Source organism: Numida meleagris, chromosome 7, assembly GCF_002078875.1.
Source record: "Numida meleagris isolate 19003 breed g44 Domestic line chromosome 7, NumMel1.0, whole genome shotgun sequence".
Classification (NCBI taxonomy): domain Eukaryota; kingdom Metazoa; phylum Chordata; class Aves; order Galliformes; family Numididae; genus Numida; species Numida meleagris.
In genome coordinates this window covers 19,516,008-19,532,437 of record NC_034415.1, presented here as the reverse complement: position 1 = coordinate 19,532,437, position 16,430 = coordinate 19,516,008, and the positions used below count along the sequence as shown (strand labels likewise).

Genomic DNA, 16,430 nt, shown 5'->3' with positions numbered 1-16,430 from the left:
CATAGAATTGATGATTAATTCCTAGAGCTGCACAGACAGATGTCTGACTCTCATCGTAGTAACTGTTCTATACAGAATCATAGAATTGTTTGAATGGGAAGGGACCTTTGAAGGTCATCTAGTCCAACTCCACTGCAATGAACAGGGACCCCTACAGCTCCACCAGGTGCTCAGAGCACTGTCCAGCCCTTGAATATCTTAGGTGTGTCAACCACATGACACAGCTTGGCATTATATACCTAAATGCCTTTTAAAACCTAGTACTGACAATGCTTAACTGCATACAGCTGTTACAGAATTGTAGACCACCTATAGCTGCTAAAGAAATAGACAGTTAGGACATGCCTAATACTTGGTTTTTGTAAAACAGCTGCAGAATGGAAGCTCTGGCCAAGCTAGTTATAGCTACATTTCGATTATCTGGCAAAGGAGGGTGTGGTTTCCCTACTGCTACATCACTGACCACTGTGGCCAGTGTTGCTTCAACCCAGGTGAGAGAGCTGCTTTAAATGAGACAGCTGTTTGTTTAAGGCTTGCACTAAGAAGAATGGGTTGCAAGCTTGTCTGAAGACAGGTAAGTACAGAAGGTGCAGGGTGTGCTTAAAAGTTGGGTTCACGGATGAAGCTGTACTAATGAGCTGTTATTAGTGGTGTGTCCTTATTTGTGTAGCCTTTGCCTGTAAAGGATGTCTGTTTTTTCATGATACCTATTTGCTTAGGGCAGTGAGTGTATGCTGGATTGGTTTTTGTCTTTGGAACTGTTTTTGCTTTTTGTTTTTAGTATAAATCCTTTCTTTGTGTAAAGTTATTGAACTACTGTAGACTTTAAAGCGATATGAGGATTAGTTTAAGTGTTTGTGGCGTGTTTATTTTGACAATGTAGAGTGATCTGTAAGTACTGAGGTTAAAATACGGACTGCGAAGAAATTGTTGCTGGGTGAATTCTCAGTGATGCTGCTTTAAATAAAGCTGGATTTTTTTTGTTTTAGGATAAAATGAAAGCCATGGGAAGAGTTTGTCAAAGTATGAATAGTAGAGAAATCTTATTAATGATTCTATAGACAATAATATGGTTCTGTTTGATTTATGAGTACTTAAAACCTGTTAGACCTTGATATGGACTTAAAATATTTGAGAATATTTAAGAGGTTTGCAATGGGTACAGCATTTAAAGTGTGTCATTGGGCCCGGGACTATTTCTTGAATCATAGCTGATGCTAGGAATAAGACATATTTCATCTTTATTTTTGCTTTTAATTTTGAATGATGCATGCAAAACAATAGAAGAAAAGAAACCAGAACCTTTATTGTGTTCACTGTAACCCAGAGTACGAGGAACCAGAAATAGACATGTTTTAGATGGAAATACAATATTTTTTCCTTTAGTTCTATATTGTCCTATAGAACTATATCCCATAGGTAAGAATGGGTTAAAGCTCCAGAAAAACATGACAATATGATCCAAATTTTACGTGTATATGTATATAGATGTTCATGTTGGGTTCTGTGCAGCAGTCATAAACCATCCTGCAAATTTCCTTTTGCTAATGAGCAATTATAATGGAAACTTGACAACATATGTGCATGAAGTTTGATGTGTTTCTAGTTTTTTTCACTTTAAAGAGTGACTATTCCAAATTCTGCCCGAAAAACAGTATTAGCGACTCTTTTCGCAAAATATACAATGAACATTTAAAACTTTTAATCTATGTGTTTCATATACAGAGTCAATCAGGTTTTTAAGCTTCTGAACTGTAATTCCTTATTCTAGTTTGTGTGTATGTATGGGACCCGTTAGGTCACAGCCTGAACCAGTGATTGAGCACCTGGTGAAGAGGTGTGGCCAGCCCTGGGAGCTCAGGTGCAAGTAATTCATCTGTGTGACCAGAGGGGGTGGACCCAAGACCCACCTCTCCCTAACCTCATTTAGGGCTGGTAGCCGATAGGGAAACATTCTTAGTTGGAGACTGCTTCATTCTAGGAGTTTTCCAGTGAGCACGTATCTTCAGGATGGGGTAAGTTATTCCTTTCTTGCTTACTGGCTTATGATTAATACCTTTCTTGAGTTATCTTAAAACTGGTCAGAGGCAACTGCATAGCCTCTATTCTTCCTATACAGTGTATTCTGGAATAATTTTCTTAATCCCCAAATATTAAGAATATTTCAGATTAATTTGAAATTACATTATTTGTGTTTACCAAGCAAACTGCAAAATGAGTTCCTTGAGTAGCTTTGGTTTTAATTTATATCATCTGCTCTTGTATCCTCAGGAAGGCAGAACTCCCTTTCTGAGGTGCCACTGTGCTTTTAAATAGCCGGAGTGATAGCTCATATCAATTTGATTCTGTGACTTACTCTTTCAACATAATGGTGGAAACAACTCTAGTTTTTGTCTGTTACAGCAAAAGCTTTTGCTGTACACAGCAGCACTTTGCCACACTTGATCTGACATGGAATAATCCCTGTAATGTGTTCTGAGGAGGGAGCTGTAAAGATCTTTTGGAAGAAGGGAATGTGGTGTTCTCAAAGGAACCATTACTTCTGAGGGGGATGAAAGGCCAATGAATAGTTGGTCAAGATTTGTCTCCCTTCTGCTCTCCCATTCCCAGGAGATTTTATAAATGCATTTTGATATTGGCACTGAAAAAGAGAATCCCAGTATCTTGATGTTATAGTGCAGAAGCTGTCAATAACAAGACGTATTTTCTGTTCTGGAGGACTGAAATTGTAAAATGGAGTGAAAATCTTAATTTCTTAATTAAACAATGCCTGGGCCTGCATTGAGGCCCTGCTCTTGTTGATTAGCCAGAAAAAACAGATGTACTGTGAGAGAGTGTGCTGGATTTGGAGAATTTGTAACTGAGATAAGAGCACAGCTGCACGAGGGCATCTAGAGGTAGCCAACACTGCTGAAAGCAACATATTAGACAGCAAAGACAGATATAAAAATGTGAAATATAAAATGCAGTTATGTATTTTGTAGGCTGATCTGTTATGATTTTACCATTATTTGCCCTACAACTCAGAGGCTCTGACTCTCCCTTAGTCTCACTGTAAGGTTTCAGCTTGAAGTTACAGTTGAACTAAATCATTGAGCCTGCTGTGCTCTGAATCTGGCAGGAAGACACACCCTTTATGAGGCTTTGGCAAGGGGCATCTGGAAAAGATGGTCAATGTTAGTCAATTTTGTGTGCTGCCAAGAAACTCTTTCAGAAACTGGCTGAAACAAGCTGCTTTTGGGCCTGGAGCAATAATAGGAGCTCACCATTGTGGGGAAACAGTGCCATTGTTTTTTTTCCAGGGTCTTGCCTGGCATTAGTATCCTTAGGCTTTGAGTGTTTCCCAAACATTAAGTAATTTGTATGGAGCATGCATTGCTCTGCCAGCTGGAGCCAACAATAAAAGCTCCTATTGTGAGTACCTGGAGGAAGAGAACACTGTCTGAACTTTGCTGATGTGCGTGGGTGACCTTTATGAATGTGTGAAATGTGGGGGGGAAGCAGAGGGCCAGCGCTGAACTCTGCCTTCTGGGGGCACAACAGGGCCCAAGGAAATGGCATGGACCTGGGACAGAGGAAGGCCAGGGAAAAGCTCTGCCCCCAGAAGGTGGTGGGCATGGCCCTGAGTTGCTGGAGCTCAGGGAACATTGGAACACTGCTCTCACCCATTGGGTTTGGATGGTATAGCTTGGAGCCAGGAGTTAGACTCCATGATCCTTGTGGGTTCCTTTCAAGATGGGATATCGCATGATTTTTGTTATCTTAGCTTTTTGGAGTAAAGTAGAGAAGCTTTGAACTCACTTGATAATTCAGAAGTCTGTGGAAGTACTTGACCACCTTAATAAGCTACAAAAAACCTATAGATACACAAAGAGGGTCTGAATTTTGATTTATTTCCATGCATATGGGGGAAGAGATCCTTCCTGATCTGAAACAGAAGGATTTTGATTATCTATACTCTGCAAGCAAAGCCAGGATTAAGACAATACATCAGAGTGAGTTCAAATAACTCTATTTTCCTCTTCCCCATTGAGAAGGAAAATGCAGAGAGTGGCTCCAGTTGCCTGAGAGGCTGTATGATATGATGATCATCCATCTTGATGCACTGAAGAGTATTTGAAATGTTCTTTCTCTAAGTTATTTGCTCCCCTGGCTTTACTGTACTGTGTATTTAAATCAAGAAGTAACTCCATGGCAGTTCAGACTAGCTGCATGTTTCATAAAGAATGCAGACTTGAGTCAGCTTCTCACAAAGCATTAGCCTATGTAGTCTATGAATCATGTTTTCTTTAACTGGTGTAATCCAAAATCCCTCCCTTGCACTTGTCAAGAATCTGGCCTTGACTTTGGTACCTCTCATACACACATAGCTTCTGCTTTGATACAGTTTAATTTTTAGTTAGTCTTGTGCGGAGACAGGAGCTGGACTCGATGATCCTTGTGGGTCCCTTCCAACTCAGATATTCTATGATTTGCTTATTCCAGTGTAACTGATTGCTCTTTACTTTCCAGCACTGTTTTGTGTAAATAGCACTGCTACTAAACTGTGGCACATGAGTTCTAATATTGTTTTCCTGCTTATATGTTCAGCTGATATTGAAATAGTTAGCCCAGTATTTAGTCAAATCAGTTTGCGGACTCACTTGTGCAATTATTTATGTTCTAGTACATGTCAGAAGAATAATGCGTCAAGACTTCTGTAGTACAGACCCTGGGGATTTGAATGTTTATTACAGAAGAGATGATGTTTAATGGCAAGGCTGAGAAAGGATTTCACAATAAATCATCCTAGCTCCTAAGCTGTCCAGGGAAAAGGGAACTGATGAATAGTGACAATCAGGAGGCAGCCTTGCTTTTACTTGAAACAGAGAGCCTTCAATGTAAAAGAGAATGCTGCTAAGCTACGGGTGTACACTCTTGTTGAATTCAGTGCATTTGTTTGTACTTCTGGATATGAAGTAATCTATAAAATGCTTTAGTGTTGGACAGCTTTTAGTTAAAATAATGAGTAGTGTATATATAATGGTAGTCCATGTGAGCACAGACTACCATGATACTCAGCCTTCAACCACAGATGTTTACCCTAGAATGCTGGCTCTTGGCAGAAGGATGCTGGAGAGACATTCTGTGACTAGAGAAGGTGTTTGCATGATGAGATCTTCAAAGATGCGGCTTATAAAATTCTGTAGCAAGCTAGATGCACTCTTTTAGCTAGGAGGAGGGGAGTCACAGAGGAAGTATAATGTCAGAATTTGTTCATGGAAAGAGTGATTAGGCATTGGCTTGGGCTGCCCAGGGAAGTGGTAGAATCACCATCCCTGTTGATGTTTAAGAGATGTGTGGATGTGGTGCTTAGGGACATGGTGTAGGAGTGGACTTGTCAGTTTTATGTAATGACTGGACTTCATGATCTTACAGATCATTTCCATCCTAGATTATCCTATGAGTCTATGTGCAGCTAGTCACAAGCAATAGTATTTTCATGTTTTATAATTTCCCCCTCAGCTCTGCAAAAAAAAAAAAAAGCAGACATCCCTCAGAAACTGAAACATCCAGCCAGAATTTATTCTATGTTATTGAAGGCTTATTTAAGTACAGTCACTTTTTTCCTCTGGTTCATCTCCATGTGCTTTAGTAGACAACATCAACTGTTTCCAACAATTGGACCAGAAGTGGTGTGTTTGGGTAAGCAAGCCAGTTCCACTATTTTTGACCAAGAAGACTTAATAGAGCAGCTCTTGGTCTTTGTTCAATATGCTACTGATACTTGCTCTGTTACACCTGATATGTCTTTGCTCTATTTCATATCCTCTTGAGACTGATTTCAAAGTAAGATGAGAGACCTAGGTGATCCTACTCACCTTGGTATTGTTAAGTTTTTCCTTTCTTACCTAGCTATATAACAGAATTTGGTCCATACTGTTAAACTACTGTAAATTTTCTTGGGGAAAAAAAGTTTGGGGTACAAGTTATAGGAACACAGATGCGATGTCTGATTTAATTATCATTGTCTAGATTTGTATAACTTTTAAGTTTGTCAGACATAATGTTTGGATCAATCAGCCTGAGCTCACAACTGTGCTATCAGAATGCTACACTTGAGACTAGGTAGGAAAGGAGAACAGCAAGGTTATAAGGGGCAAGTTAGAAAGCTCTGACTCGGAAAAGTAATTCAATCTTCTCACTAGGAGAGCCTCTGTTAAATACAAGCTATGAATTGCAGTGATGTCGTTCTGAATGGTATTTAAGAAATGCAGTGAGATGCTGTACCCAACAAAATACCATGAAGGGGAAGGGAGGGCAGTGTATTTGCTTGGGTGCCTCTTAAATTTGTAACTTTAGAAGTGTAGATTTTCGAAGTACTGATGCATGCATGCTTCTAAGAAAGTCCTTGGTGTGAATTGAAGGGTTTGATGCTAACAAGCTTATTCTCCAATGTTATTTTATGTTTCATTGTCCTTTGAACTTTTGACTAAAATGCACTACTTCTTTCATAGCGATGGTTTACTTTCAAATTCAAAAGAAGAAGGCCAAGTCTACAGGAATTTGGGTTAGGGCAGTCCAAAAGCAGAGCGCAACCTGGTCACTAATAGTTGTCCTTGGAAGTCATTGATGCCAGACTCAAATACTGTTCTGATGCTTTGTTGTAGCCTGTCAGCACTCCAACAAATTCTGTCTGTTATACTATTAGCAAGGTTTCTTTTCTCAAACCTCCCAACCGAAATCCATGTAGTCAGCTCTACTCTTCTGGAATGTGCTTTGGTTCTTGGTTTCAATGTCCATGTAGGAACATTTAATGTGGATTTTGCTAATTTGCGGTGCAGGTATGAACCATTGTAGCTCATTATGTGTGGTGCTGAGTCTTGTGAAGCAGATGACCACTTTTGTCATGTTGCTATGATCCCACTCTAAGCTTAATAGTAAGATGTGTTCTGCTTATTTTGACAGTGTACAGGGAAGTACCAATGTTATCCAGTAGTGCTGGCTGATAAGACCTCTAGAACTGATAAGAACTGACATTTAGGCCAGTGAAAGGCTTTTTTTCAATAGTTTATGTTGTTCATGTGGTTAGACTATCATGCCAATGCTTATCTTGGATGGGTGGCTCTGCTTCCTTTTTTTGTGTGATGATGAGGAAAATCTCTGTAGCTAATTAGATCATATTTCCTGATGTTTCCATGTCTATTTCACATCCAATTTTCTATCTATGTGCAAAGGTCATGACTCAACCCTAATCTGTGCATTACATATATTTTGCTGGCTAGTGCTGCGTGTGTTCCTGAACCTGTTCCTAAATTGTCTGTTCCTGACAGACAGTTCCAGATCCTGAATTCTGTGAAAGATCACATTGCTTTATAGCATGTGCTGAGCAATTTGTTCTCCTGAGCAGTCCTTGGTGTTTGCTCTCTTGATGGAATTAATCAGACAGCATGTGCTTGCATTTCAGTCATAGTTATTAAACTTTCTGACTAATCTCAAAATGGCTGAATGTAGACTCTTCTGTAAACAGTTTCATATTCAGTATGAGAATATTTTCCAGAGATTCTCACACATTAAAATTCTTGCATGATTTTAGAATAAAACTGCAAATATGTGCTAAACACTTGAACAAATACCTTATGGAAACAGAAAATAAATAAATGCTGAGAAGCTTTAAATCTCCGTCTGTGTCATGATGAGATCTGGGTGTTAAGAGCCTTCTCTCTAGTTTTACCCTCTCTCAAGTCGTTTATCTCAGATTTGCAAGCTCCTGAGCCTAGTTTCTTAAAGATTGTTTGCAATTCTTTTGTGTGTGCACTGTAGCATGCAAACAGTGAAGAGGAAGTGTTGGCTTTGGTAGATTGCTTGCTTTTTGGCTGAAATATTTCCCTTTTAGAAGCCATCTCCCTTTTGCTTTATCAAAATGGCTGTTTTTCCTCACCTACTTATTTACCTGAGTACAGTAATACAATAGGATCTGGAGCACAAGTCTTATGAGGAGTGGCCAAGGGAACTGGAGTTCTTCAATCTGCAGAAGAGGAGGTTCAGGGGAAACCTTGCTCTCTGCAGTACCCTGGAAGGAGGTTGTGGTGAAGTGAGGGTCAATCTCTGCTCCTAGGTAACAGCAATAGGATGAGAAGGAATGGCCTTAAGTTGCACCAAGGGAGTTTCAGGTTGGATATTAGGAACAATATCTTCTCAGAGCGGTGATGCACTGGCACAGGCTGCCCAGAGAGGTGGTGGAGTCACTGTCCCTGGAGGTGTTCCAGAATTGTGGAGACATGGCACTGAGGGACATGGATAGAGGGCATTGGGGGTGGATTGGGCTTGGTGACCTTTAGAGGTCTTTTCTAACCTTAATCATTCTATGATTCTAATACAACTTGGCAATCTCCAAGGCTATTCCAACTTGCCTGTACTCAGTCATCCTTGCTACTGTGTTTTGCTGTGTTGTGGGAGAAAATCATAAGGGAAGGAGAGCAGGAAGGACAGAAAGAATCCTGCATAGGCTTCTTTACAGCTGTTCTTAACAGATAAAATAACATGATGAAATTCCAAAGCTTTGTTCTAAACAAAGCAGGGATAGCATCTGAAATGTATTCAAAGCTAAATTCTCCTGCACTCGTAGTAAACTTTATTTTGTCTAAACCTGTTTGTGCTGACTGTGTGATGAGAACAGTTTCAAGCAATGCAAATAATGGCCACCTTCTGAAACCCAGATAGGAATAAACTAGGCACAATGCAGGGATGTAAATGTCACTGAAATAACAAGTGGGTTTAAGGTACCACATGGAAAATTCGTGGATTTGCTCTTGCTTACCTTGGGCTTATTCTCAGGAGGTTATGCTGAAGAAAAAGGAATATTGCTGGAGGATAACATTGCCACTTCTGTTTCCAGAAACTTAATTAGACAGAAATCTGTCAGCCCTTCACTCATGGACTCAAACACTGCAATGGTAGTTGGTGGTTTGGAGTCTTTTTTTTTTCCAAGTTGGCATAAAGGTGGCATATATTCTTTCTCAAAGAATGAATACAGTGAGAGTTGACTTAAATTGCATCTTATTAAATGGCAGAGTTGGTAGGCCAAGCGGTTGTTATTAATTGGTCTAGGGTTTGTCACAAGACAGCATTTTGCTTTTTGCTGCTCTTATCACCTATCAGGAAAAGATTGTGCCTTGTGCTCTAGGTCTAGAGAGGAGTACTTTCATGTGAGCTCCTCACCTGAGGTGTGGTATCATGCATTTCTGTAAGTTAGAAAACTTTACTGTCCCCATTGAGTGTCACTGTAATGGCAGGAAATGGAATCTGTGCCTGATTTATGGGATATTATAATAAAAACAGTATTCAATAACAAATATAGGCATTCAAAAATTTAAATTACCAACTGATCACTTCTGTGGTCTTGTCTTGGTCGAATTATGTACTAAGCATAATCAAAATCTGTTTTTAGTTGTAGTGCTCCCAACTGGTTTGTGGCAAGTTTAGCCACACTCATGTGCAGAGCTGTTATTTAATATCTCTGTTCCTCCTTGCCTGAACGTGGCCCTCTGCCACATATTACTTCATGATGGTGAAAGCATTTCCTGAAGACAGGGTGCCTAATTTCCTAATGGACACTAATGCCATTCAGTGTCACGTGACATGCACATCAAAAATTACAGCTTTCTTGTGGGAGAGGAATTGAGTCACAGAGGAAAAAATGTCTATTTATGTTGGTGTGCTCAGTATAGGGTTCTGAGATTTTTTCAGAGTATTAGCATCGTGTAGCAAATAATATGCTCAAAACAGAAATCCCAATACCTTCAATTACAGTTTCAAGTATCCAGTGTATTTGTGAATAAGATTCATGGCTTCAAACTAGGAACCTAGAGAAGGAGTGGGATGAACACTAGTGCCTAGCTGTTACTTCAGAAAGTGTTGCAGAGGATTTCTGTTAGAGAAAAGTACAGAATACACTTCTTCACAGCTGCTTTCTGTTGTTTAGGTCATTGCAGAATGGATGCAGTTTTTTCTTAATGACCTCTGTCTCATCCACTGTGTAAGTTCTTATTTTTTCCAATGGGTGAAGCAGTTATCCTGTAGGAAATGACGTATCCATGTAATGCTGATTCATTCTTATCTTTTGTAAGTCCATCTCTTGATCTAGAAAAGCAAAAAAAATGAGGGGAGGAACCCAACCTTCAGAGGCACAATTTTATAAACTTGTAACATTGCTTCTGTTAATTCAACAGATTGTTAAGTATCTTTTAATACAGTCTGGTGTGAGAGCCATCAGATATTACAAAGCATGTACCAGCTATTCCATGAGAGTGCATGTCTGTAGTTTGAAATGGGCTCTACAAGGAACAGCAGGATTTTGCCACTGGTAGTTTTCATGGGCGACAACACTTTTAACAACAAGGTAGTCATTGTTCTGCTGGGTCTAAAAAGAAGAAAAACTCTGACCTCAGGATACAGCATGATATCAGGTCAGCGTTTCTAAGGGCTTCAAGACGAATGTGAATTCAATAGGGGGCATAGAGTGTCAGTTTTTTGGATTCAGAGCAGTAAAGCTCCTCATTCATGATCTGTAAGCAGCTTTCACTGCTCGCGTTCCTTGAGCTGTGGCTAGGGAAGTCTTCTAAATAAGACAAGATGTGAATTTCACTGAGATAATTTTAATGTAAGGAATTATATTTCAGTATGATAGTCTGGTTGGTTTCATAACTTGAGAATCAAGCGCAGAAAGAAATGCAGAAGTAGAAATATGTTGGTTCCTAGTGAGTTTCTTATATTTGTATATCTTTCCATATAACACCTCAGTTAAGCAAGAAAATGTTGCTCGTTTTTCTTGTATATAGACCATATTTTTGCTTTATGGCTAAATATTGGAGCCATAACTTACTAAAATACATCTAAACCAGACGCTATGTGAAACACCTTTTTAGTTCCCAAAATGACTGTCATCATGTTACAGATCTGTTTTTAGCATGCTCAAATAATGCAAATGTATAATGCTCAATGCAACAAGACCATGAGTTAAACCCAGTGCTTCAAGAAGAGTGTGAATTTGATAGGGGAGTATACTTTCAGTTTATGTGGATTCAGAGTGGTCAAAATGAAGAGCTTTTTTTTCCCCAGGGAGAAATAACTCCTGCATCAAATAAATCTGTCTTTACTGCTGTGCTTTCAAGTGCAATGAAACATGAGGTAAAGCATCAGGAATGTACAGGGACAAAGTATGGGGACTTTTTCTTGTTTGTTTAATCTCTCTTCTCCCCACCAGTACCTGAAAGAGGGGCAGTTTGGATAGTGCCAGCAGCTCAGCAGATAAAACCAGCAGCTGAATGGGGTTTTTAGGGGGAGCACAGCAGGGAACAGTCTTTTTTATTTTTTTTTCTTGCAGTTCAGGAGGAGGCATTCTCCTAAGCTGAAATACTGGGTTTAAATTTTCTGTTCCAATCTGGGCTCTTCACTACTGTGATAGAAACAATCTCTGGTTCTCTTTCCCCAAGCTTTTATGCGAACAGCTGTATTCTTGGATAAAATCTTGTTAGAGGGCAAATTGACATGGATGTATTGAAGTGTGAAATAACTTCAATATTTTTGTGATGTTAGAGTTATACGAAATAGTGGGAGTGTGAATCTTTGATAGTAGGAGCAGAGAATGTAAAACATTAAGGGTGGAAAAAGGAAATGTGTCCTTGGCTGCAGAACTTGTAAGATATGCCTATTAACCAACAGTGTTCCGTAGTCAGCAACATTGCTTTTAAATGACAGTGCATTTTCAAACAGGTCATTTTGCTTTGGAATGCCCTTCAGAATTGTTTTGATGTACTTTCCTATGATATCCAGAAGTTCTACACTTGCTTATCCTCACCATTCTTACACAGTCAAAATAGCTGGTGGCACAGGTGGGCACAGAACTCCTGCTTTAATTAGAGGAAATAAATAGGAGGCATTAATTTCAGAGCAACCTATGTCTATACGTTTTCTTTCTTAATAGTGGCAATTTCTTGACAACGTTGTATGCTTTATATGAAAGCCATGTTCTACATAAAGTATTAAGTATCTACAGAACACTGTCTAATGTAACCTTTACATTACTCGTGATCTGTCTCATCTTGGAAGGGGAGAAAACATTTCTAAAAATGTTATGACTGGCCAATGTTTGATATTTTTTATATACATGTAGAATTCTTTTTATAAAGACTTTTTGTAGAATATTTACTTGAAAGTTGGGGGTCGCAAATCTGAGTGTATGTATGTGTGCATTAGAAATAGGGAGGAACTCAAGAACATGCAAGGTCTGGAAGTGCCATATGGCCATGCAAAATTGTTACTGTGACACTGAGCCATAGCAAGGAGCTGAGCTGAACTTGTAATGGTGCCAAGCAGTCACTGAGGGATTGCGTTTTACCAGTCTTCTGCTGGTAAAATATGCAGAAGTACTTTAACTTTTTTTTAAACTCAGCACTTAATTAAAATGCAGTATGGTTGTCCTGTGGCTGAGTGAGGTTTAGATGAATTGCACTGAGGTGCAAGCTAGGTGTGGGGCAATATATATTTCCCATTGGGCATTTTCCCTGATTCACCTCTGGTGTGTTTCTTTTAAGCTGTAAGGATTTCCTGAAAAGCAAAAGTAGAATGCAGCGTATATTAAGCTTTGTGTTCTCTTCAGCTTCCAACCCTACTGGGCAACAGCTGTATTCATTTTGGAAGGGAAGTTGTAGGCACAGCTGAAATTTGAGTGTGCAATGTTTGACCTAAAGCTGATTTCAAGAGTATATCAAGCTTGACTGAACTGTTTCATTATGCTTGTGGGAAAAGATGGGTTTACAGTGTTTGGTTGCTTTTATCACTTGGTTGATGCACTTCTTCATGTAGTTTCTTGGAGGTGAAATCAGCTCAGCCTAAAACTGGACTTCCCACTGTGGCTGTCTGTGATCTCAGTTGGAGTCACATCTTCAGTTCTTGTCCCTGGGAGCGAACAAAGTGGCATCTCATATCCCTCCTTAAAGGAGAGAACATCTCATCTGAAAGGCATAATTTTTGGTATTGTCCTCCCAAAATTTAACTTCTGGGAGCATATTGGTAAAGAGAAACCACGGAAATACTCATGAGGTGGATTTCCTTCAAGATAAATGTCTTAGGGTCTATTTACAGGAATTGTGGAAGTTAAAGGTCACTATGTTTTGTCTGCTGTGGTATTTAGGATCAAAGCATGCCAGAGAAATGCTTAAAACAGACACCTACTACATCGGTCTTTCCTTAAGGAAAATCCCTCATTGGAAATCCCCTAGTGCTTTGGCTGTATCTGAAATTGTTGACCTTTTCAAGACAGTTTCTCTCCAAGTCTCATTCCTCTCATGCTTTATGGTATTGGTAAAGAAGGGGAGGAGGGAATATTTTTCATTTGTCTTGGATAGAAACTTTTCTCATGCTCACCACATAGAAGGAATAGTTTCAATCCAGAAAAAAAAAAGACATTTGACTGCTGGAGAGATAAATAGGCAATTATTCTTAACTTAAAGTGTCTTTTTAGTTAACAGAGCTTTGTTGTAGTTATTCATAAGGAGTTCTAAGAGAATCAATCCATTAGGACTATGGGTTCCTTCCTCATGAGCTTCTTTGCCTGATTGGTTGTGTAGGTGTTTGGTTATATTAGACAACTTGATTACAAACCTCAGGTTTTTTCCATCAGGCTCCTGAAGGACACAACAGTTTCCATCCCAGGAGCACTGGCTGCTGGTTGGAGTTTAGCAGAGGTGAATTCCACTGATGAGAGGGATTGAGGAGTTTGCAGCACCTGTATAGTAAACAAAAAAAACCTCAACAAACTTATGGCAATCTGAAGGGACAGTACAAAGACCAAACACAAAGTGGCATTTTCTTTCTTTTGGAAGTGCACAGGAAGGCAGTCAATGGGTGTGAGCTGGAGGAAGCCTGCTTTTGGGGGTGATTGACACTTGCTTGGAAATGAGGAGGGCTAACTCCTTCAATTTCAACCTACCTATTTTCTCAAGGGATTATGCCCAGATAGGAGAGGCTCCCTGGGCAGGGAGCAGTGAGCAGCAAGAAAAGTTTCAAAATGTTAACTGGAGTGTATTAGCTGTGTGGAAACAGGTACCCTGAGTTTTTGGGGAGAGTATGGAGACATCAATTGCAATTTAAGGAACAGTGTGTGTTAAGATAGCAGGAGTGATGCGATGTGGCACACAAGGAACACAGAAGGTGTCAAGTGCAGAAAAAGGTTCTAATGTGGTATTGAGAAATGGTAGAAATGTAAAAGGGAGAGAAGAAGACTGCAAGAGAAGCAACAAACATGAAGGGAGACTGTGCTTTATATTATAAAAGAAGAGCTTGAATTTAACAATAAAATCAGAGAATCAGCAAATGGTTTGGGTTTTATGGTTGGGAGGGACCCGTATGTCACTGGAAGTGTCACCTCCCCCTGGAACAGATTGCCCAAAGCTCCATCCAGCCTGGCCTTGAACTCCTCTGAGTATGGGACACCCATAGCTTCTCTGGGCAGCCTGTGCCAGCAGCGAAGTCCGACTGAAATAAAATTCTTCAACAGCTCAGTTAATTAACCTGCAGCTAATCCCACTTCACTGTAGGGAAAAACAGAAAGTTCAAAGAGCTTTCAGGAAACAAAACCACAAAACACTTTCCATTCCCTGCTATGTATGCCTGTCCTTTATAGTAAAAGGCATGCACAGCACAGGCACCTCGGGTGGGATATTTGTGTCGCTTGCTGATTAGCTCACAAAAGGAAGACTGCACAGGAAAAGGGCTGAATGGTAAAAGAATACTTCATTGTAACAAGCAGCGTAAGGGTTTTTTGGAGCCCAAATAGCATGCAGAGTTTGGACTTTGCTGATCAACTAACAGCCACTGCCTCCTGAGAACACTTTGAGCTGCACAGGGGTTAATTACAAACATGTGGCTTGGTTCTATGCATTATAATGCATCTGCAGGCAGCAGATTGCCATTCGCACACACTCTTTGCTGCGCGAGCATCCCAGAGCTGGCAGAAATCCACCGGGGCTGTGAATTGAGCAGGGTCACGTGAGGGAGGGAGGAACCGGTCTGGCCTCCAGCCAGTGGAAGGCCGATGGGTGGAACAAACGGGGCACGAAGAGACAAATATGACTAACGGATCCTGTGTGCGTGGTACCCGCGTCTGCATCTGCAAGAATGTGGGCTCTGGCAGCTGTGCGGCTCAGCCAGCCTTTTGCATGACACTGGAACTGCTGCTCACAAAGTAGAATCCCGCTGCTCTGTGGTAGGAAGGATAGAGAAAGAACATGGCCTGCATTTTGAAGGTAAATCTCTATCTGTTGCTTGAATGCATTGTTAGAGAGCCCCTTGCTGCTCAGAGGCATGGATTCTGTGTGCTCCTATTGCATTTTTGTTGTCTCTTTTTTTTCCTGAATACTAGTTGTGCTCGGCAGACAGATACAGATAGACTCCGCACCACACAGCTGTGCTCTGCTTCCCTCTGCCATTCTTTCCCTCTCCCCACATTGTCAGCGCGCGAGCTGCTGGCCAGCGGGAAGGAGCTGTGCACTGAGCATGGGGGGGTGAGGGGCTCTGGTTTGTCTCAGCTGACTTTGTTGGGCTGAATTCCTTCAGGAGCTGTAGCATTTGGCAGCAGACTCCCACTACAAAGGACAAAACGGGGGAAGTGGTTTTCTGACTATGCAGCATTTACTGCTTTTAAAGCTAAAGCTGCAGACGTACACAGCTGCCCCAGTTGCTCCTTAAGCACACGCTCCCCTGCTGAATTTATGCAAGATCCACATGCTCCACACAACTACATTCAGTATTTCTTTGTGCTTGCTATTGATATTACTCAAGGTTTTTCCCCTTCATACCAACAAACGCCAACTTACCCTGCGGTCACAGGCCTTCCCCAGCTGCTTTCCTCAGATAAGTGTTCAGAGCAGTGTGCCATGGGGTGAGGGGTGCAGCGCCAGCGCCAGGCATTGAATGAATGGGGAGGAGGCGGAAGTGTGGCCAGCAGGGAACAAACGTCTGTTCCTTACGGCACTGTCACTTGCAGTCTGTCCCTGGGTTGGAAATGATTCCTTTCCCATTCATTTGCTGTCTGCCTTGCTCCTTTCTGTGTGTTTTGAATACAATCATACTCTGTTCCTTCTGATAAATAAAACCTATCTGGAAATGTTTTGTTATTTTCAGTTTGATCTTCTAATGGACAATTGATTCCCCCAAACTTTGGGATGGCTGCATAGCAGTTGCCTTCAGTGTATCAGCAGAACAGATAATTGCAGAGCTTCCAAACAGTCCCCAAGTAATAAACTTTCCTCTGTCTCATCAAACTCAGCTCTTATAACTTTCTTTAGTGTTTTTCCTTGGCATTCAGCTTTAAAAGTAGCTCCTTATTTCACTGCACTGTTCCCCCACTCCCGTTCCTTCCCTACTAGTGAATTTGTGGTGCATGGATG

The 16,430-nt window shown here is 40.7% G+C and overlaps 1 protein-coding gene and 1 long non-coding RNA gene across 7 annotated transcripts in view; one reads left to right on the top strand and one right to left on the bottom strand.

The window, feature by feature from the left end:
• Positions 1 to 16,430, top strand: part of ST6GALNAC3 (ST6 N-acetylgalactosaminide alpha-2,6-sialyltransferase 3) — a 231,486-nt gene that overhangs the window by 11,648 nt on the left and 203,408 nt on the right. The gene's annotated exons all lie outside the window — the stretch shown is intronic.
• On the bottom strand, positions 2,025 to 16,110 carry LOC110402582. Its single transcript, XR_002441191.1, has 3 exons — positions 15,858 to 16,110; positions 13,645 to 13,768; positions 2,025 to 10,122 (listed from the first exon to the last, which is right to left on the bottom strand). It is a non-coding gene; the product is annotated as an uncharacterized LOC110402582 (long non-coding RNA).